Source organism: Triturus cristatus, chromosome 6 (assembly GCF_964204655.1).
Source record: "Triturus cristatus chromosome 6, aTriCri1.1, whole genome shotgun sequence".
NCBI classification, from domain to species: Eukaryota; Metazoa; Chordata; class Amphibia; order Caudata; family Salamandridae; genus Triturus; species Triturus cristatus.
In genome coordinates this window covers 1,927,416,517-1,927,439,397 of record NC_140589.1, presented here as the reverse complement: position 1 = coordinate 1,927,439,397, position 22,881 = coordinate 1,927,416,517, and the positions used below count along the sequence as shown (strand labels likewise).

Below are 22,881 nucleotides of genomic sequence, written 5' to 3'. Positions count from 1 at the left end.
CCTTCTACTCCAGGACGATTGTTAGCGCACCTAGACCTCAAAGACGCCTACCTGACGGTCCCCATTTTTCCTCCAAACTGTAGGTTTCTCTAATTTCAATGGAGAGGGCAAATCTTCGTATTTTGGACTCTCCGGTTCAGTCTGTCATCGGCACCATGGTGCTTTACGAAGTTTCTTAAACCTGTGGTGGAACAGCTTTGGACTCCGGGCATCAGGTTAATAATCTATCTTGACAATATTCTCCTGATTGATCAATCACGTGATCTTCTGGTGTCTCACCTGGACACCACCATAACCTTGCTTCAGAACTTGGGGTTTGTCATCAGCCAACAGAAGTCGGATTTGCTTCCACAGCAAACCATGACTTTTCTGGGTTTTTGCATACCAGAAGATAGCCAAGCTCATAAGGAACTGGAGAAGTTTCTCAGAACGTACTGTCAAGCCCTAGCACACATAAGCAAATGACTTTCAAATACACAATTGCAGTGCACAACATTTATAACAAACACAGCGATATTAGTTGATGATGCTTGTTTAATATTCATTCCAGTAGGTCCCAACACGTGTTTCGTCACTATGGGTTTGTCACCTGCAACTTCATCAGGGCTGTGTAACTGTAGTGTCGTTACAGTTGCCTTCCTGACAGTTATACTTCCGTCCCGGCTAATTCTAGCCTGGGACATGAAGCTTTGGTGTCATGTCAGGGTTGTTTATATCACGGTGCTGTGTTTAGCAGCACATGAGCGGCGCTGAATCGCTGTTGATGGTGCGCATGGTGGTGTGTGTTGGTGGTGTTGGCAGGGGGTGAGAAGGAGATAAGGGAAGAATGGGGTGTAAAACAGCACCTGCAGCAAGTAAAACACGGTTAAAAGCATTTTAATCTGAGTAATGAGAGTCAAGTAAGAGGATGGTGCTGCCTGCTGGAATGTGATGCAGACAGTTCTGTGCGTCCCTCTGAAAATAGGCGGCCTGGGCCCAGCTCGTCCATGCCAAAAGCCAGCCTTGCTCCAGGGAGTGCAAGACACCACACAGGCAAAATATTTCTTTCTTTGTCATGGCAAAGTCCCACACTGATCAAAACGACGATTCAATAACCCCAATATAAACGTAAACATTCCAACATATATATTCACCACTTCTCTGTGGTGAAATGTTTTGCGTAATTCGACTCCTTTGCCGCAATACCAGCACCAATCATGAGCACGCTTTTAAAAGAATCATTTGGTGAGAAAATATATATATATATCGTGCACATGACCTGATCGTACTGAAGGTGTTCGCGCCGTCACGCCATCAGCTTATTTTGACCTTTGGCTGTTGGAGTAGCTTGTTGTAGGACAGTCGGATCTGCACTTATGTTGCCCCCACTTTTTTTCTGATGGATACACTGGTTTCTGGCTATAGCTTGGCTGGGTCCCTGCTAATCAGGGCCCCAGTCTCTCTGTTCTCTCTAAACGACTTGGTGTGCATATTAGATGCACTAGTGATTGGATACTGTGGTACCTTATGAGCCCCTAGTATATGGTACCTTTTGTCTACCAGGAGCTGCAGCTTGTATTATGCCACCCCTGGGAAGCATTCTCAATCTGACACCACAGGCCTGCTACTGCAGCCTGTGTTGGGTAGTGTTAGCACTCCTCACTGAGGTATAGGTTCCTATATCTCACCATACACACACATATTAACCTATCAGCCACCCCTATAGCAGGCCCTATCAATCCTGAGGGCAGGGTGCTTGGTTTACTATGTGAGGGGATGCCTCTGCATGAGCAGGACCCCTCTGCAGCTGGCAGAGTCTATCCTCTGTGGCTGTTTGTGGATGCGGTTAAACCATATACTCTTAAGTGCATTATAACCTCGCGGTAAATGCTAACTTTGGAATGACTGCATCAAAACATGTTGTGTTTGGTGTCAAACAGCTTGGAATCATACCCCCACACCAGTAACTGGTGTGGGAGTATGATCCCATCCTTCTAGAGGGGACGACATATACCCACTGTACTTAAACGACAGAAATCTGAAAGAGCCCTGGCATCACAAAATGGATGCCACCAGCACAGACACTGGGCTGCCCTCCTGCTGCTGACTGAAACTCGCAGTGGAGGAGGCCCAACAAAAGGCATCCTGTCACAGGGAGGTGTCACCACCTTCCAGACAGGATTTAGTGTATTGGAGCTGGGCAGGTGCACTCCTAGAGTGCTTTGAAGTCCTGCACTGGGGGAGCAGTAGGCTCCTCTGTGCATATGCCAGCTCAAACCGGTTCAGGGGCTACCTGTCCCTGCTCTGGCACGAAACTGGACAAAGGGAAGTGGGTGTAACCACCCCCTACCCTGACCCTCCTAGAGGAGATGTCATAGAGCTAGTCCCTCCCCTATCTTCACTATAAGATAGCAAGCATTGCCATTGCAAATCAGATAACCCTGGACGATGCTCAACTAAGAAGAATCCTGGCTCTTCGACGTTCCAATACCTTTGGAAGACAGAAGAATCTCCCTTGGAGTCAAGGAGTGACTCCCCTGCTTGGCAGGCACCAAAAACCTTAATCAACGGTTGCAAACTTTCCCACTCCTGCCGGAGTTCGAAGTCCCTGCTGCCCCGGAAGTGGATTTCCGGACTTCTCGACGGCCATTGTGAGTCCCCAGCAAAGCTGTGGCGAGTGGACCCCACGAGTGACGAGGAACAGCAATACCCGGGGACCGTACACTATTGTCGAGTGCAATCCCTTAACAACGTTCAACGAACTTGTGCATTGGACCATTTGTGGCCCAAGCCTCCAGCAGGTCTTGCAGCAAAAATCAGCGGCCTACCCCATCCTGAGTGACCGTGGGCTCCTGTGAAGCATTTCCTGAGGCGGCGTCTTCGCGATCACTTGCCCGTTGGCTAGTGTGTCCCCCAAAGACTCTCATCGACTACAAGGGCTCCCCTGGTTGCTCCAGGCCTGCCCTCACGCACCCTTGCTGGGTGAGTCCCTCAGACCTTTCTGGTCTGCACCATCGACTTTCTTCAGTCTACACAAGACTTGTAGTTGCCAAGGCTTGTTGACTCCAATCCGGTTGCCAACACTGCCATCAGCTGCAGACATCGTGGGACACTCCGAATCCAGCTGCTGGTCATCGTCGATCCTTCCTGGACCTCGTGAGTGAAGAGTCAAAACACCATCGACCTGAACTCACACGACATCTGTGGTCATCCATCTTCCTGGCCACCGGTCACTGGCAAGTGACTTTGAACACTGTCCCTTCGATTTTCAGGTCTTCTGCATCTTGAATCCACCTTCAGATTCCACCGGACACTTCTTCAGTCGACGCAAGCAGCAAGTCTTCTTTGGTCTCCATAGAAAACAGCGACGCGACCCGACACCAAAAGACACCTATGCACCTGGCTTCCCTGGGTGAGGTAACTCGTGCACTCCAGTGCCCTAGTGTGTGTTGGCCCTCGAAGTACTTACCTTGTAAGTGGCTTGCTTGTAGACTTCCTCGAAGTACCCTAAAACTTTAAAAATCTAACCGCAACTTGCTCCAAAGTAATCAATAGGGAACCCACGGCTGTGTTCACACACTGCGCGCGTCTCCCATGGGCTTGTTACTTACCTGCTAACACTGCAGTAGTGAAGCCCAAGCGATTCCCCAGGCCCTAGGCCTTGTCATTTTGCAAGTTGACATTGTTATACCATTTTGTTAGTATATGGTCTGGTACGCCCCTAGGGCTCCAGCCATATTTGTGCTTAATTTATTGTGAAACGTTGACATTTGAATGTGTACCTGACTTCTAATCTCATAAAGAGATTAGTAGTGTGTCTAGAAATAAATATGTATATATTTTAAATATATACCTGTGTGGTGTCCTTTCATTTGGTAATTCAAGAGATTATAAGGTAAAACACGCTGCTTTACATTCCTCTGAGACTTAGCCTGAAGGCTGCTCTCCACAGCTACCACTAGGATAGCTTTCTTTAAAAGGTTGTCTTAAACCTATCTACCATAAGAGTCGAATTGGACTGGTGCAAGGTGGCCACTATAACTAGTGACCAGCATATGCCAGGCCAACTTCTCACATTGGTGGGCAGCGTGTGGGATTACAGCTTGCCATTGTTTTAACAGAAAATCTCTATTTGAATTACTAACTGAAAACCACTAAAGGTACTCAAGGTACATATAAAGTCAAGCTTAGTATCACTAAGTTCTACTGAACTTAGAGCTGTTTGTGAAGGGATATGCACACCCTTGCTACAGCTCAAGCTAGGTTCAGTAGGCCACAAACTAGTGTAGGTAGTACAACACTGCACAACACTAGAATGTCCTTAAAAGGTGGAGCCAGTGGGTCCACCCAGCCTCAGTACAAGGACATGGCCTACACTGACCTGAATGCCATGTGTGTTGAATGACACCTGAAGCTAGGACGGAGTCCCTCATCACAACACCTGATAGATCTGTTAGCAGATGATCTTAGACTAGCTATAGGAGCTAGTAGATCTGGATCGGGGGTGGGTCAACCATAGTCTCTGGGTCTGATGATGAAAATCAAGATGACCTGGAGTCTGTAATTGAAGGGCCAGACCAAGAAAGGTCTGAACAGGACAGAGGAATTCTCCCTAAGAGAGTTGACAGAGTGGAAGAGAGGCCTAGGTCCCTATCAAGGGAATCTAACCACTCATATCACTCTGACAAGGATTCTGACCATCAGAGGAACTCATACTAGAGGCAGAGATTACATTCCAGACCATAGGAACCTGTCCAAGGTTGTTCCTCCCTACCAGAGTCGGGATGATATCCACAAGTGGATAACTGCTAACTGTAAAGTTTAGCAGGTCCACCAGAAACAGTGGGCAGCAATCTTGTGGCTTTCCTTTTCTGATAAAGGTAAAGACAAGCTCCTCACTGTTAGAGAGGAGGATGCTAATGACTATGAAGCCCTGAAGAGTGCTTTGATAGATGGGTTTGGCTTAACCACTGAACAGTACATGCTGAAGTTCAGAGACACCCAGAAAGCACAGACTCAGGATTGGACTGACTTTGTTGATTGTGCAGCCAAGGCTCTAGAAGGTTGGCTGGTTGGTAGTAGAGTAACTGATTTTAAGGAATTGTATAATCTTATAATGAGAGAACAGATCCTTAATAATTGCCAAAAACAGCTATTGCATCAGTAACTGGTGGACTCTGATCTGACCTCTCCCCAAGAATTGGGAAAGAAGGCAGACAAATGGGTCAGAACCAAGGGGGTGACACTAAGAAGCAGGATCCTAAAGGCTCTGAGAAAGGTGGGGATACGTCAAAAGACCAGAAGTCTTCACAAGAGCCCCAAAAATCTGCATCTGGTGGGGATTCACAGTCTACAAAGGAAAAAGGCCAAAAGAAGCCCTGGTGCAAATTCTGTAAACAGAAAGGGCACTGAACTTCTGATTGTACCAAGTGCAAAGACCAAACCACCACCACTCCAGCCCCTAAGGCAACTGTTCCCCCTAGTGCAGTCATTGGTGGAGGTAATATTCTGAATAAGGGTGTAGTAGGGTTGACCCTGGGTTCTGATGTGGACTCTGGCCTAGTCAGAGTACCAACCCAGGCATTGCTAGTTTGTGAGGGAGACCTTGATATGTCCTTCCTAGTGAGCCCCAGTAATCTGAGCAAGTACAAACAGCAGCCTATCATAAATGGCAAACAGGCTTTGGCATTCAGGGACACAGGTGCTAGTGTCACCATGGTGGCAGAGGATCTAGTGGACCCTGCACAGATCATCCTGGGTGAAATGTACCAGGTGACCAATACAAGCAATGTCAGGACCAACCATAGTCTGGCAGTTGTGAATTTCTCCTGGGGAGGGGTAACTGGCCTCAAAAAGGTAGTAATCAGTGCAGACGTCCCTGTCGAATGTTTGTTGGGCAATGATCTGGAGACTTCAGCCTAGTCTGAAGTAGAAGTATGGACTCATGCTGAGATGTTAGGCATACCTGCAGAGGTATTTGCTGTGGCCAGGTCACAAGCCAAAATGCATAAAGCTGAACCAGCTCTGGGTCCTGAAACTATGGACCAGATGCTACCCAAGAGGAGGAGCAGTAGGGTTAAGGCTGTGCCTTCCCCTCTGTCTCAGATCTCAGATTCCCCTCCTGAGGGAGGAGAAGCAGACCCTGAAGAAGGAACTGCCCCAGAGGGACTTGAGCCTGATCAGGTTGAGTTCTTGGGGGCAGGGGGACGTTCCAGGGAAGATCTGAGTAAGGAGCAACAGTGCTGCCCCTCTCTTGAACCCCTCAGACAGCAAGCTGCTGCTGAGACTGCTGGGAGTGCTAGTGGGTCCCATAAAGTTTATTGGGATGAGGAGCTCCTATATTCTGAGGCTAGAGATCCTACCCCTCGAGCCACCAGGAGGTTGGTAATACCTCAGACGTTTAGGGGGTTCCTCTTGACCCTAGCACATGACATCCCATTGGCAGGACACTTGGGCCAAACCAAGACCTGGGACAGGCTTGTTCCACATTTTCATTGGCCACACATGTCTGAGGACACCAAGGAGTTTTGTCGCTCCTGTGTCACTTGCCAAGCCAGTGGCAAGTCAGGTGGCACAACAAAGGCCACCCTGATACCACTACCTGTGGTGGGGGTTCCCTTTGAAAGGGTAGGGATTGACATTGTTGGTCCCCTTGACCCTCCAACTGCATCTGGGCACAGATTTATACTGGTGGTAGTGGATCAAGCCACCAGGTATCCAGAAGCTATACCCCTAAGGACTACCACAGCTACTGTGGTAGCAAGAGCCCTCATTGGAGTTTTCTCCAGAGTGGATTTCCCTAAGGAGGTCATCTCTGACAGAGGTGCCAACTTTATGTCAGGATATCTAAAAGGAATGTGGAAGGAGTGTGGTGTCAACTACAAATTCACTACTCCCTATCACCCACAATGCAATGGGTTAGTTGAGAGATTCAACAAAACCCTAAAGGGAATGATTAAAGGCCTCCCAGAAAAGCTTAGGCGAAAATGGGACCTTTTACTTCCCTGCCTTCTGTTTGCATACAGGGAGGTTGCACAGAAGGGTGTTGGCTACAGCCCTTTTGAACTTCTGTGTGGGCACCCTGTTAGAGGACCCTTATGTCTGGTGAAGGAGGGCTGGGAGTTACCTCTCAAACCTCCCAAACAGGATGTGATGGACTATGTACTTGGTCTCCGCTCCCGGATGGCAGAATACATGAAGAAGGCAATTAAAAACCTTGAGGCTAGCCAAGAATTACAAAAAGTTCGGCATTACCAAAAGACTGTCCTGACTGTTTATCAGCCAGGCCAGAAAGTGTGGGTGATGGAGCCTGGGGCCCCAGCAGCTCTCCAGGACAAATGGAGTGGCCCCCATACAATTATTGAGAAAAAGAGAGAAGTCACCTACTTGGTGGATCTTGGAACTCCCAGGAGCCCTCTTAGGGTGCTCCATATCAACAGACTTAAGCCATATGGGGACAGGGCTGTCATGGGCTTGCTCATGGCAACTGATGAGGACCAGGAGGAGGAGAGTGACCCTCTCCCTGACCTGCTCTCACAGAACCCTGATGATGGGTCAGTTGATGGTGTTGCTTTGGCAAGCAGCCTCACTGAGCATCAGCAAACTGAATGCAGGCAAGTGCTGCAACAGTTTCTACATATGTTTAGCCTGACCCCAAGTCAGACTTCCTGGTGCACCCATGAGGTGGACACTGGAGACAGTCTACCTGTAAATAGTAAAATCTACAGGCAACCTGACCATGTCAGGGATTGTATCATGACTGAAGTCCAGAAAATGTTGGAACTAGGTGTTATTGAGCCTTCAGATAGCCCTTGGGCTAGCCCAGTAGTCCTTGTGCCAAAACCTCATACCCAGGGCGGTAAAAAAGAAATGAGGTTTTGTGTTGACTACAGAGGCCTCAATGCAGTCACCAGGACTGATGCCTATCCAATACCAAGGGCAGCTGAACTAATAGACACATTGGCCTCAGCCAAGTATCTCAGTACATTTGACCTTACAGCTGGCTATTGGCAAATCAAGTTAGCTGATGATGCCAAGGCCAAAACAGAATTTTCAACCACTGGTGGGCACTATCACTTTGTGGTAATGCCCCATGGTTTGAAAAATGCACCTGCCACTTTTCGGAGGTTGGTGAATAAAGTTCTGACTGGTATGGAAACTTATTGGTTAGCTTATCTAGATGGTATTGCTGTCTTTAGTTCCACCTGGCAGGATCACCTGGTCCACCTCAGGAATGTTTTGGAGGCCCTGCAAAAAGCAGGCTTCACTATCAAGGCCACTAAGTGCCAGATAGGGCAGAGTCAGGTTGTGTACTTCGGCCACCTTGTAGGTGGAGGCCAGGTTCAACCATTGCAGAGCAAAATCCACACCATCATGGAGTGGGTAGCTCCAACAACCCAGACACAGGTGAGAGCCTTTTTAGGCCTGACTGGGTACTATACGAGGTTTGTTAAGGGATATGGATCTATAGTAACCCCCTTAAATGATCTGACCTTTAAGAAAATGCCAAAAAAGGTTCAGTGGACAGCTAGCTGTCAAAAGGCATTTGATGACCTCAAGCAGGCAATGTGCACTGCCCCCATCTTACAGAGTCCAGATTACAATAAGAAGTTCATTGTTCAAACAGATGCTTCAGAGCTGGGTGTGGGAGCTGTACTGTCTCAACTTAATGATGAAGGTCAAGATCAGCCAGTAGCTTTCATAAGCAGAAGGCTGACCCCTAGAGAGAAACGTTGGACAGCTATAGAGAGGGAAGCCTTTGCTGTGGTGTGGGCCCTGAAGAAGCTGAGGCCATACTTGTTTGGCACTCACTTCATAGTTCAGACGGACCACATGCCCCTCCTATGGCTCAAACAGATGAAAGGTGAAAATCCTAAATTGCTCAGGTGGTCCATTTCCCTACAGGGGATGGACTATACATTGGAACATAGACCTGGGACCCAACATGCCAATGCATATGGACTCTCAAGGTATTTCCACTTAGAACATGAAGACTCAACTGGTCAAGGTTAGTTTAATGTCCCTGCGTTTGGGGGGGGTTGTGTAGGAGAGTAGGATCTGCACTTATGTTGCCCCCACTTTTTTTCTGATGGATACACTGGTTTCTGGCTATAGTCTGGCTGGGTCCCTGCTAATCAGGGCCCCAGTCTCTCTGTTCTCTCTAAACGACTTGGTGTGCATATTAGATGCACTAGTGATTGGATACTGTGGTACCTTATGAGCCCCTAGTATATGGTACCTTAGGTACCTAGGGCATTGGTACTTACACAGGCCTACCAGGGGCTGCAGCATGTATTATGCCACCCCTGGGAAGCATTCTCAATCTGACACCACAGGCCTGCTACTGCAGCCTGTGTGAGGTAGTGTTAGCACTCCTCACTGAGGTATAGGTTCCTATATCTCACCATACACACACATATAAACCTATCAGCCACCCCTATAGCAGGCCCTATCAATCCTGAGGGCAGGGTGCTTGGTTTACTATGTGAGGGGGTGCCTCTGCATGAGCAGGACCCCTCTGCAGCTGGCAGAGTCTATCCTCTGTGGCTGTTTGTGGATGCGGTTAAACCATATACTCTTAAGTGCATTATAACCTCGCGGTAAATGCTAACTTTGGAATGACTGCATCACAACATGTTGTGTTTGGTGTCAAACAACTTGGAATCATACCCCCACACCAGTAACTGGTGTGGGAGTATGATCCCACCCTTCTAGAGGGGACGACATGTACCCACTGTACTTAAACGACAGAAATCTGAAAGAGCCCTGGCATCACAAAATGGATGCCACCAGCACAGACACTGGGCTGCCCTCCTGCTGCTGACTGAAACTCGCAGTGGAGGAGGCCCAACAAAAGGCATCCTGTCACAGGGAGGTGTCACCACCTTCCAGACAGGATTTAGTGTATTGGAGCTGGGTGGGTGCACTCCTAGAGTGCTTTGAAGTCCTGAACTGGGGGAGCAGTAGGCTCCTCTGTGCATATGCCAGCTCAAACCGGTTCAGGGCTACCTGTCCCTGCTCTGGCATGAAACTGGACAAAGGGAAGTGGGTGTAACGACCCCCTACCCTGACCCTCCTAGAGGAGTGGTCATAGAGCTAGTCCCTCCCCTATCTTCACTATAAGATAGCAAGCATTGCCATTGCAAATCAGATATCCCTGGACGACGCTCTACAAAGAAGAATCCTGGCTCTTCGACGTTCCACTACCTTTGGAAGACAGAAGAATCTCCCTTGGAGTCAAGGAGTGACTCCCCTGCTTGGCAGGCACCAAAAACCTTAATCAACGGTTGCAAACTTTCCCGCTCCCGCCGGAGTTCGAAGTGCCTGCTGCCCCAGAAGTGGATTTCCTGACTTCTCGACGGCCATTGTGAGTCCCCAGCAAAGCTGTGGCGAGTGGACCCCACGAGTGACGAGGAACAGCAATACCTGGGGACCGTGCACTATTGTTGAGTGCAATCCCTTAACAACGTTCAACTAACTTGTGCATTGGACCATTTGTGGCCCAAGCCTCCAGCAGGTCTTGCAGCAAGAATCAGCGGCCTACCCCGTCCTGAGTGACCGTGGGCTCCTGTGAAGCATTTCCTGAGGAGGCGTCTTCACGATCACTTGCCCGTTGGCTAGTGGGTCCCCCAAAGACTTTCTCATCGACTACAAGGGCTCCCCTGGTTGCTCCAGGCCTGCCCTCACTCACCCTTGCTGGGTGAGTCCCTCAGACCTTGCTGGTCTGCACCATCGACTTTCTTCAGTCTACACGAGACTTGCAGTTGCCAAGGCTTGTTGGCTCCAATCCGGTTGCCGACAGCGCCATCAGCTGCAGACGTCGTGGGACACTTCGAATCCAGCTGCTGGTCATCGTCGATCCTTCCTGGACCTCGTGAGCGAAGAGTCAAAACACCATCGACGACCTGAAATCACGCGACTTCTGTGGTCATCCATCTTCCTGGCCACCGGTCACTGGCAAGTGACTTTGAACACTGTCCCTTCAATTTTCAGGTCTTCTGCATCTTGAATCCACCTTCGGATTCCACCGGACACTTCTTCAGTCGACGCAAGCAGCAAGTCTTCATTGGTCTCCATAGAAAACAGCAACGCGACCGACACCAAAAGACACCTATGCACCCGGCTTCCCTGGGTGAGGTAACTCGTGCTCTCCGGTGCCCTAGTGTGTGTTGGCCCTCGAAGTACTTACCTTGTAAGTGGTTTGCTTGTAGACTTCCTCGAAGTACCCTAGAACTTTAAAAATCAAACCGCGACTTGCTCCATTGTAATCAATCGGGAACCCACGGCTGTGTTCACACACTGCACGCGTCTCCCGTGGGCTTGTTACTTACCTGCTAACACTGCAGTAGTGAAGCCCCAGTGATTCCCCAGGCCCTAGGCCTTGCCATTTTGCAAGTCGACATTGGTATACCATTTTTTTAGTATATGGTCTGGTACGCCCCTAGGGTTCCAGCCATATTTGTGCTTAATTTATTGTGAAACATTGACATTTGAATGTGTACTTGGCTTCTAATCTCATAAAGAGATTAGTAAAGTGTGTCTAGTAATAAATACATATATATTTGATATATATACCTGTGTGGTGTCCTTTCATTTGGTAATTCAAGAGATTAGAAGGTAAAACAAGCTGCTTTACATTCCTCTGAGACTTAGCCTGAAGGCTACTCTCCACAGCTACCACTAGGATAGCTTTCTTTAAAAGGTTGTCTTAAACCTATCTACCATAAGAGTCAAATTGGACTGGTGCAAGGTGGCCACCATAACTAGTGACCAGCATATGCCAGGCCAACTTCTCACACTTGTCTAGTTTATTGTCAGTGCTTTTTTTTAATTCAAGGGGCCAGCATTCAAATTATGAAATTATAATGAACACAGCAGTCGCTTTTGTTGCAAAGTGCGTGGTGAATGGCCAGTCCATGTGAAATCAACGGTGGTAGCGCCAGTGCGCTTCCATACAGAGCTTTACGGTTGCTCTGGGACTCTGTGTAGTTAAAGCAAGAAAGTCCTACAATGTTGGAGACTTCCTCTGATCTCTCCTGGTTGCCACTGCAGTCAAAATGCAGGCACGGGGAGATTAAGAAAACAAGCATAGACCAGGCATAACATTAAAAAAATAATCGCCAAAAGTGTATGAAAACAGTACTTGGGCTTTGGGACATTGATTAGAGCAAGCACATGATGGACAACAGAAAATAGTATGCCACAGCCAATAGAAACAGTTAAAGTAACTGGCAAGCACAGGAACCAATGAAAAGCAACGGGTGGGATGTAAGCCCCTTTTAAGATTTATATTGAATACAATAGATTTCACAACCACAGCCAAGCGATGTAAAGGCGAAATCTAAAAATGGACTGGATGTTACGTGGGTGAATGAAGAAGTGCCTAGACCTTTGGTATATTCACCAAAATGCAATATAATGGTGAACATATAGCCTTTGCAGTAAGTAGCAGTATGCAGCAGTCTTGGGTCTACCAATCTGAATTGGAATTGTATAATTAGCACCCCTGCAAGGTGTTGAAGCGCTTTGGTTTAATAAACTGTGATATCCTGGGCAACGTATACGCTTCATGTGCCTCTGTTCACAGATATGACAGTATATCAGCACTTTGCAACAGGTATAATCGAAGCAATAAACACAAAGGGCATACGCTCATGAAAGGTACTCAGCGCAGTATTCATTCACACATTTGAGACTGTTTGACAGCAGGTCGCTGGATTTGCAACTGTCTGTCTCCCTCATAGCCTCCGAGGACCCCAAAGACAACTTTACCACTGCACCACCCGCCAGCTCCCCGAATCACCCCCTGCCCCTACCCACCCCCTGAGGACCCTATACACAGCTTGACCACTGCACCGCCCCGACTGCTTCCTCGACCACTACCTGCTCCTCCCCATCATGAGGACCCAATACACAGCTTTACCCCTGCAACATCTATGCCCACTTCCCGATCTTCCTATGCTCCTTTCCACCCCCAAGTACCTCATACACAGCTTTACCTCTGCACCACCTACGCCCACTCCCCAATCACCCTCTGCCCCACTCCACCCTGAGGTCACACACAGCTTTACGTCTTCATCACCCCTCCTGCTCACCAGATCACCTTCTGCCCCTCTCCACTCTGAGCTCACACACAGCTTTACCTCTGCACCGCCCCTCCTGCTCCCCAGATCACCCTCTGCCCCTCTCCACACTGAGGTCACACACAGCTTTACCTCTGCACCTCCCCTCCTGCTCCCTAGATCACCCTCTGCCCTTCTCCACCCTGAGGTCACACACAGCTTTACTTCTGTACCGTCCCACCTGCTCCCCAGATCACCCTCTGCCCCTCTCCACACTGAGGTCACACACAGCTTTACCTCTGCACCTCCCCTCCTGCTCCCTAGATCACCCTCTGCTCTTCTCCACCCTGAGGTCACACACAGCTTTACCTCTGCACTGCCCCTCCTGCTCCCCAGATCACCCTCTGCCCTTCTCCACCCTGAGGTCACACACAGCTTTACCTCTTCACCACCCCTCCTGCTCCCCAGATCACCCTGTCCACCCTGAGGTCACACACAGCTTTACTTCTTCACCACCCCTCCTGCTCCCCCGTTCAACCTCTGCCCCTCTGCACCCTGAGGTCACACACAGCTTTACCTCTTCACCGCCCCTCCTGCTCCCCAGATCACCCTCTGCCCCTCTTCACTCTGAGGTCATACACGGCTTTACCTGTGCACCGCCCCTCCTGCTCTCCAGATCAGTCTCTGCCCCTTTCCACCCTGAGGTCACACAAGGCTTTACCTCTGCGCCACCCCTCCTGCTCCCCAGATCACCCTTTGCACCCTGATGTCACACACAGCTTTACCTGTTCATCGCCCCTCCTACTCCCCAGATCACCCTCTGCCCCTGTCCACCCTGAGGTCACACACGGCTTTACCTCTGCACCGCCCCCCCTGCTCTCCAGATCACCCTCTGCCCCCTGAGGTCACACACGGCTTTACCTCTGCACCTCCCCTCCTGCTCCCCTGATCACCCTCTGCCCTTCTCCACCCTGAGGTCACACACAGCTTTACCTCTGCACCGCCCCCTCCTGCTCCCCAGATCACCCTCTGCACCCGGAGGTCACACACAGCTTTACCGCTTCACCACCCCTCCTGTCTCTCGACTTTATCATTTCTATTTAACGCCTTCAAGGTGACCCTTGACTCGTGGGTCTAGTCCAGGACTCACTGGTGCACGTGAAATCCATAAACACAAACAGTGATAACGCCTGTACTTACTCCTGCACCGGGGATCCTGCTCTTCACGGTCTGCAGCAAACCCTGGGGTCAGGGGTCAGCTGACAGCTGTCCAGGAAGCAGGGCAGTAAGGATGCACCTCCTGCGTCTGCGCTTGCGCAGAGCCTTAAACTTTCTTTTCGACCACAACCAGGAACTGCTCATGCGCGGCTCCTTACTTCCGGTTCGAAACATGCGCAGTCATTAAGTAGTGTCCCATTCCAACTAGTAATTTTGAGGACAACGCGTGCGCAGTGGTTAAACTTCCGGAGAGCAGAGCGCGCGCAGTGGTTAAACTTCCGGTCTTATTCACAATACTACTAATCTCGGCTCCAAACTCTAATTTGAACCCTCGGTTTTAAGGACTGTGAAATGCTGGTCTATTCTCCCTATTTAAGGGCAAACAAGGACTTTAAGCACCGCTCATACAAAAAAGCTCACATGTGACCCCCCTTGTCAGCACCCTTCTCCACACACAAGACACATTCCTTCCTTTTCACCCTGTGTGTTGGTGCTTGTGTTCAGTTAAAGAGTGTGTCCTGGTTGGGGGGACTGTGGGACAGCATCCAGGGCCCCTTTAATCAGAGATCCGAAGTTAGAACCCAGAAAGCAGCAGATGTCAATGCTTATTGGGAGCAACAGAGCACATAGATGGATTTAGCTGATGTGACGACCGGGGGCAAGTAGCCCTCTAGGCTCTACATTAGGAGTGGAAATGTGTAGACTGGGGGCAGATTGAGTTTCTTCTTCACAGAATGCTTCTCCCAAAGGTGTTTTTTTGTTAGAGATGTGAATTATGTACAAATGCACAGCTCCAGGGCAGGCTTCGGGCATTGAAATCACTTAAAATATATGGAGGCTTTAAATTCTAGTATTTCCGACAAGAACCGGCTGTGCTTCCCGTAGCAACCCCCACACTCCATGGTATGTTTTTGTCATATTTAACAACAAGAAAAAGGTCCCTCTTGTGTCACCTGTGTCTGTTATTGCCTTCAATCGTTTCCTATATACACCATATTCATCAGTGCAACCAATCATGGAAGAGGTGTGGTGCTTCGGCCAGGGTGCCTGATTCCGAACCAACAGAGTTCACGGTTCGATCCCCGATGTCGGCAGCAGGTTAGCCCAACACCATGTGACTATGGGCAATAGCGCCCTTAATCTTGCCACTGCGCCAGGACACCCCTGGGTAATTGTGCGCTTTACAAATACTGGATCTCATTTCAATCATGCTATGAGAACCTGTTAATTGCAAAGATGTCTTTCCTTTTATTAAAAACACTAATTGTGTTGTCCAATAAAATGTCATAAAAGCAATATCAACAATTAATTACATAAAAATATCATCACAAAAATGGGTTTGTGGAGAAGCATAACATATAAACAGATCACTCATATTTTCTTACTGTATTACTTCAATATTGTCCATTAACACTTTTTCGCTGCGTTGTCTCGGTGGAACATCATTACTTTCATACAATACTCAAATGAATATTCTCCTCCCAAAGCAACACATATAGGTCGCCCCTAAAGACTTACATAAACACAATTTACAATTTACCACTACTATTCCTAAAAAAGAAACAATAAACGAGTTATGGTTTTGTCATATGTCTAGTGAGATCTGGAAGAGTCGGGCCCCCATCACATCCTGCACTACAAGATCCCTTTCCTCATCCGCCCCAGGGAATAGCTCAGCAGCCTGAGTTGGCTTTTGCATCCCCACTCTAACTACACAATAAACGTATTAATTAATAAACAAGCTCAAACAAAAGAAATAAAGTGTGCTTGTTTTAGCATTGCGCAGCAGCTGTTATGAATCCTTATCTGATGGAGCAAAAGAACAACACATTTGACCCACTTTGTAAATGTACAGACTTCACTGGGGGACTTACTGCCAAGGAGCACCAGCACTAGAGTGTACTGGAGACAGAGAATATTGTCCAATGGTCTAGAAAGTCACATGCCTGACACACTACTTTGTAGGTTTGTGTTGCGAAAGAGTGCAGTTGTTTTGTTTAAGCCTGAACTCTTCGGGGCCTATTTATGAACCTTACATGTGATTTGTGAAGCCGCGCCAGGCCACTTTGCGAGTCTCTGAGTGGCTCCATGAATCTGGAGTAAGGCAATACATCGCAAATCGCTGTATTGCCTTACTCTATCCTGGGAAGGAGGCATTGCGAGGCATTCCCAGATTTACCAGAACTGGTAATGCACCCAAAAAGATACGCCTTCTCAGGTGAGGCATATTGGGGAGAAATATCTTTATTTCTCCGTGTTTCTTTCTCTTTCGATGTGCTAATTAGGGTGTTTCTCGAGGGCTGATGCAGCTTGGCGGCCCTGTATGAGCAAGAAGCAGACAGGCTGTGGGGGGAAAAAAGACAGGAGCAGGCTGTCCATCGCCCTAAACGCTGTAGACTGTAAGTGCCTGGGGCTACGGTGCCTGTCCCCCTGGGGCACTGCAGAGGAGGCTCCCGAACCGGACTGGATCAAGGAGGTGAGATGTGGAAGATGTCGCCTCGCTGCCCCGCGGCTTAACAGTGGGTCTGAGCAGTTGCACGGGTGACGGTAGCACTGGGCCTGGTGTGTGGACCGTGCGTCTGTGCCTCAGATACCAGACATCCCTGTGGAGACTCGCTGTATAAGGGTGGACCCTGTGGAGAGTGGTGTAGCGGAGTGGGGTTCCACCGCCCTCCCTGGGAGCCGAGCTGGTAATGCGCGGCCCAGTGCCAGAATGGGCAAACCTGGAGGCCGAACAACGTGGGCCGCCCAAGATCAGGAGGCTAGTGTGCAGGAGCGGGCACAGGCGTCTCCCAAGGACGCAGTGCAGCATCAATTAGGTAAAATCTTGGAGGTCATTGCTGATACAAAAGCTACTCTGCACCGAGATATCAGCACAGTGGCAGCGGGCTTAGGCCTATTGCGGGAGGAACACAAGAAACTGGCCAAGAGGGTGAAGGAGACGGAGTCTAATGTTGCGGACTTAGTACCAGTGCAGAAGTCCTTGGAGGTGCAGGTGGGGTCCTGGCGGACAGAGTGAGCGTGCTGGAGCAGAGAGCCGAGTATGCGAAAGGGCACAACAGAATGAACAATCTCAGAGTTCTGGGCCTCCCAAAGGGGGCGGAGGGCAGCGACATGGTGACCTTCTCAGAACATTGGCTTAGCACCACCGTGGCTCCGGAGGGCTGGTCAACATTCTATACACTGGAGAGGGCTCACCGGGTGCCTGCCAGGCCTTTGCTCCCAGGGAGACTGCGGCGGCTGGTCGTGGCGAGACTGTTACATTTCTGAGATAGAGATCTGCTTCTGCAAAGGGCGCGCGCTCAGGGCCCATACACTCTGGACAACAGCAAAATATCCATATTACCCGACTACACACTAGAGGTGTAGAGAAAGCAGGCTTCATTCTTGGAAGTTAAGAGGGCCCTGAGAGAGGGAGGCCTACAGTACTCTTTAATGTTTCCAGCCCGGCTGTGTATTATCCTGGATAGGAACACACACTATTGTGACAATCCGAAGGATGCGTGGGAATGGATTGAAACCTACAAAGGTGGTGTCCCTCAGTTGCGGAGCTCCAACTCAGCAGCAAAGAAAACTATGGATCTTGGGAAACGTTCTAGAAGGCGATCCCGGAGGGGGTCTACTAAGAGACCGACCAAGTCACAGACGGCGAAGGAGAAGGCAGAGGCGCTGGAGGCTGTGGCGGCACTCATGACGGGAAGGAGCCCATCCCTGGAGCCTGAAGTTCGCTCGTCAAAAGAAACTGAGGAACACAACACAGACTCTTCCCATAGCGACAGCAGCAAGCTGCCGGTGGTGACTCCAAATACAGCTGACGAGATCATTTGAAATGGGGGAAGTATGGGAGCAATACTGGGTCCCAGAAGTATTGGGGGGAACTCTTTGCTGCCGAGCCAGGTCCCGATTGAGTTACATATTGTAGGGCCGGCGTCGCCCTAGAAGGTTTATGCTCCCTGAATTATGTCTCTGTCTTTGTCACCCCGCTGAGAGCCCAACCAGGTTGGAGCCTCACTTAAGTGCATAATGTTTCACACTCTGTTTGGGCGGCCGACCGTTGTCGGACTGCCCTGGGGGTGGGAGGTTGACCTTTTTTTGGGGGGTCCTTTTGTTAGAGAAGTAAGTTGGTTAGTCTGCAGATGGGGTTGGTGGTACACGATTGAGCGAGGCAGGAAGGGGTGGGGTCTCCTTAAGGCAGAGCTTTCCAAACTGTGTGGTGCGACACGGTACTGTGTGGTGCGACACGGTACTGTGTCGCTTGCCATGTGTGGGTGTGGCGCGGAACGACGAGGAGATGGGCTCTATTCATTTTTAGCAGGACTTTACTGCGCATTGCGGAGGAAGGCGCCGGTGAGGGAGACCGTTAGGCGTGTGCGCGCGGCTTCGTTCTCTTTGCTGTGCGTGTTGAATGCACAGTCCAGTTCAGAGAGCCCCATCCACTCCCCATTCCTGGCGCTCGGTAAGTTTTGACACGAGTGGGACAAGGAGGAACAGGGGGGAGTTGATGTTACACACTGACCCTCAAACAATAACTTGAATGCTGATGCCTCATGCTCCGTTTTGGGACTAAAAACATATGAACTGTTTCAGCAGTAGCTGAACATAAAGCTCCTTGATAAATTACCGACTTCAAACAAGCAGTTTATAAGCGCTATCAACAACGCACCTCATGGGTAACCTGATAGAATGCAAACAAATGTGTCTGCTTATGAATCGGTCCCAAGGCGAAACATTTGGCACAAACCCCGCAATGCAAGATTTCCAGTCACTTTTTAAATTGTCTAATAAAATACAGGGTAATGGATTTGCCAATTTAATAGTTTGACAGATTCGTGTTTCTGCGGTGAGCACGCAAAGATGTTTAGAGCTCTGTAAAACTGAGGACATGTTTATGATGCAGGAATAAGCCTCTCATAAAAACCATGGCACAAGTAAGGACCCATACTGTGTTTAACTAATTCGCAAAACACTTTACATGTGAGTATTTCAGATTTATGATACAGAATATGTCTTGCACCGCATAGAATAGATAAATCTCCATAATATTAGTTGCCTTAAGAGGTATTCGATTTAGGTTATATGTCTAAAATGCAATAAATCGATAAAAGCTGACAATGTAATATCACTGAAGAGAATATTTCTGTTTCTCCCGAGCAGCATCCACTGATGTTCAGCTGCAACGGCAAGGCCATCTCCAGCAGCATTGCTTTGCACTGGACCACTATACACACAGGCCAAGGGATCCTACATGGCGTCTGATACTTTCAGCCAGGCCTTCTTTCGTAGCCAACAGCATTTTATATGTTGAGATTCCAAAGCCTAGTGGCCCTTTTAGCATTGTTGTTCATGTGGGGTTTTGCTTACATTTGCACATACATAATTATTAGGAGTTCAAAATACTTTCGGTATTTAAAAAATGTTACATGCATTCGTTTTCTTGTGAGTAAACAAATTCACAGTTGCATTGAGCGTAGAGAGAGACATCTTACAGATTTGAAATGCCTGTGTATTTATGCACACCAGCAACTTTACAAACTTCACTGCCATCTCTTCCTACCCAAGAAAAGGTTAGAATTTTACTCCTGACAAAGGCAAGAAACATTCACTTAACAGGGTGTTAGCCCTGTCATCCTTGGTGTGATTTTCCCTGTCTTTTTTGCCTCTTCCTCCTGTATTTTTGACTATATGCTGGACTTCGTTTTTGCTGGTTTGTGTACTCTGGGCACTTTACCACTGTTGATGAGTGCTAAAGTGCAAGTGGTCCCTGTGTAAATTGTGATTATGTTTGGTTATCCACGATTTACATATTTAATTTAATGGTCAGTCCCTAGTAAAGTGCACTGTGTGTGCCCAGGGACTGTAAATGAAATACTACTAGTGGGCCTGCAGCACTGATTGTGCCACCCACCTAAGTAGCTCTGCAACCATGTCTCATGCCTGCCATTGCAGTGTCTGTGTGTGCAGTTTTGAGCTGCCAGGTCGATCTAGCAAGTGTAACCACTTGCCAGGCCTAAACCTTCCCTTTTCTTACATGTAAGGCATCCTTAACATAGGCCCAGTGTATGTGAAAGGTAATGTAATGGTGTGTTTTACATATCCTGATAGTGAAATACTGTCAGTTTCACTTTTCACTATTGTGAGGACTATCTCTACCATAGGTTAACATTGGAGCTGCATTATAACATCTTACATGTGTATCTTTCAATTGGGAAGACATAGAGATTTGGAGTTTGGGCTCCCTGAGCTCAGAATTTAAAAATATATGTTTTAGTGAAGGTGGTTTTTAAATTGTGTGTTTGAATATGTCCCTTTTAGAAAGTGGGCATTTTCTTGCTTTTCCATTCTGTGTTTTTGCCAGCCTGAATAATCCCCATCTGGTTTAAACTAACAGCTGGGATGTTTGTGTATTCATTCAATGACATAGCCTGGCTGCCATGGACCCTAAAGCGAGAACTGAAAATGCACTCACTGCATAGTTGCCCAACTGAGGGCCTGGGGGGTGCGGGCACCCATGTGTGGAAACACCTTGAGTGATCTCAGGGGTTAATGGTGCTCTAAAGTGCAAGTGGAATGCAGCTACTGCTAAAGTGAAAGTTCTAATTGTTTTCACTAATAGGGTAAGAACTGATTAACTTGGCAACAGTGCCCTCGCAGTCCCCACTCTTGTTGCCACCCACGTGTCGCTGCTGACCTGCAAGGTAATTTAGTTTTAGAGAACTCCCACAACTGTGCGTTCAACCACAGTCTCTCTTAAAATTAGGTTTACTAGAGGGCTACTCCTAGCTCTGCTGTCCCTGTGCTCCGACGTCAAACTTTCATGGAAGAGTAATGCACTCTGGGAGTCGTAATCTTCGGTCACACTATTTTAATTTAGCAGAGCACTGCTCCCCAAGTTGTTCTACGTCATGTGTGGCACCTGCTGCCATGCCTAATTTATGGAAAAGCACTTGCATCCTGGGACTTGTAGTTTGTGGTATGGGTGTAAAAAGACAGGTGTCCCTGAAGGGGTGCTTTGCTTGCCCTCCTTGACCCCTGGCTGTTCTTGCTACCCCTGTTTATCATCTGCAGTTTCCACTCATTCCTTCCATTTAAGTTAAAGGTCCGATATTGGAAACATTGTCTGGTAACAAGAAGCGAGGTTGGTACCTTACCTCTTTTGGCAAAGGGACCACAGGCACATGTGGTGAGGTATCATCTGTGGGCAGTGTGATAAGGAGCCAGGGACTTAGACACCGACATCAAGTCACACCGCCTTAGCCCTTATATTTAGACACCACCAGGGTTCAAAATGTATCTTGTGACTATTAAGGCTTGTGACTTTGTAGCCTTTTGTTAGCCCGGTTCCACGGAGAACTAAAGTCCCATTCATTGCGATTGAGGCTCACGCATTTGGAAGTGCGGTGAGTTGTCACTCAAAAGAGGCTAAATGTGTCAAGCAAGCGCTAGAACTGCCTCCAGAGTTCTCTATGCAAAGTAGCTCATGGGAGGCGTTGAACCTATGCAACCACACAGTGATCACTGCCACAGACCCGTTTAGTTGGTGGGAGGAGCTGGTTTGGGCCCACCAGGTGGCTGTAATGCTATTTGTAAGCCAGGAGTCTATTTGCGAGAGGATCTGATATCACTTTATTCATTTGACACATTTATTTTATTTTTGTTTCATTTCATTGATGTCATTAGCCTTGTTATTGGTGTCAAAAGTTATGTGCCGTTTTGTCCTCATGTCATTAAAGGTGCTAATTAGATCTTACTCCTAAACATTTTCAAAACTAGGACTCAGTCACTCAAAGGAACTCCACGTGCTTGCCTGTGGGTGTGAAACATGTGATGCTTTGTGCAATCCAATGCATCCTGCATTAGTGGGAGCAGGGACGTCACCCACCCACAGACATTGGATGCTCATGATAGGCAGAAACGGTTGTGCCACATTTTCTTCCATCTACACATCCCTCGACTGGATATCAGTAAAAACGGCTTCTCTTATGGTATTTACTGTAAATAAGGTATATAGTTTTGAAAAATCATGAGTGCGGTCCCTGTCGTGTAGCGCGCAGGGTAGCAAGCTCACAGTGCTGGATTACATAAACTTCCCTGGTAGTTCTAATTTGTCCTGCATTATTTGACACCATTTCTTTTTGTGCTATTTTTCGGTATGAAAAATAAGTGTTTGCACTTTGTGTAGCTGTAGTTGGCTTTTGGCCTTTTGACTTTTAGCTCTGTTGGCTTTTGGCGCGCTGCGGAGAGCAGTCTCATCTGAGTTCAATACGCAGAGACCAGCTGATAAGTTGCTTGATTGTTTTACCACTCACAATTTCCCCTTCCTGAATGGATTTTTGTATAACTCATATTCAGCAAGGCAACAGGCGGACTTCGTGCATGGTTGAAAGAGTTGGCAGTGGTGCACCCACCCTTTTTGTTCCCTAAATCACTAGGGCATGTGTCAATGTGTGCATGATTATATTCTTGCTTCAGGCACAAACCTAACCTCACTCCCAGTTTTGCCAGTCACTGTCTTTGTTAGAACAGATTCACAATTGCTTTATTAACCTTGCTGCTTTCTCAAATGTGCTTGAAAATGCACCATTTGCCCAATTTTTTCCAAAATTTTCTCCGGGGGGAAAACCCC

The 22,881-nt window shown here is 48.3% G+C and overlaps 1 protein-coding gene across 3 annotated transcripts in view; it reads right to left on the bottom strand.

Annotated features, from left to right (window-relative positions):
- The window catches only part of LOC146822505 (uncharacterized), a 146,499-nt gene extending 132,142 nt beyond the window's left edge, over nucleotides 1-14,357 (bottom strand). For all 3 annotated transcript variants that reach the window (XR_014963321.1, XR_014963322.1, XM_085613614.1), the window contains exon 1: nucleotides 14,241-14,357. The gene's annotated coding sequence lies outside the window, so the exon portion shown is untranslated. The remainder of the gene's footprint in view (nucleotides 1-14,240) is intronic.
- Between the last annotated feature and the right edge of the window lie 8,524 nt (nucleotides 14,358-22,881).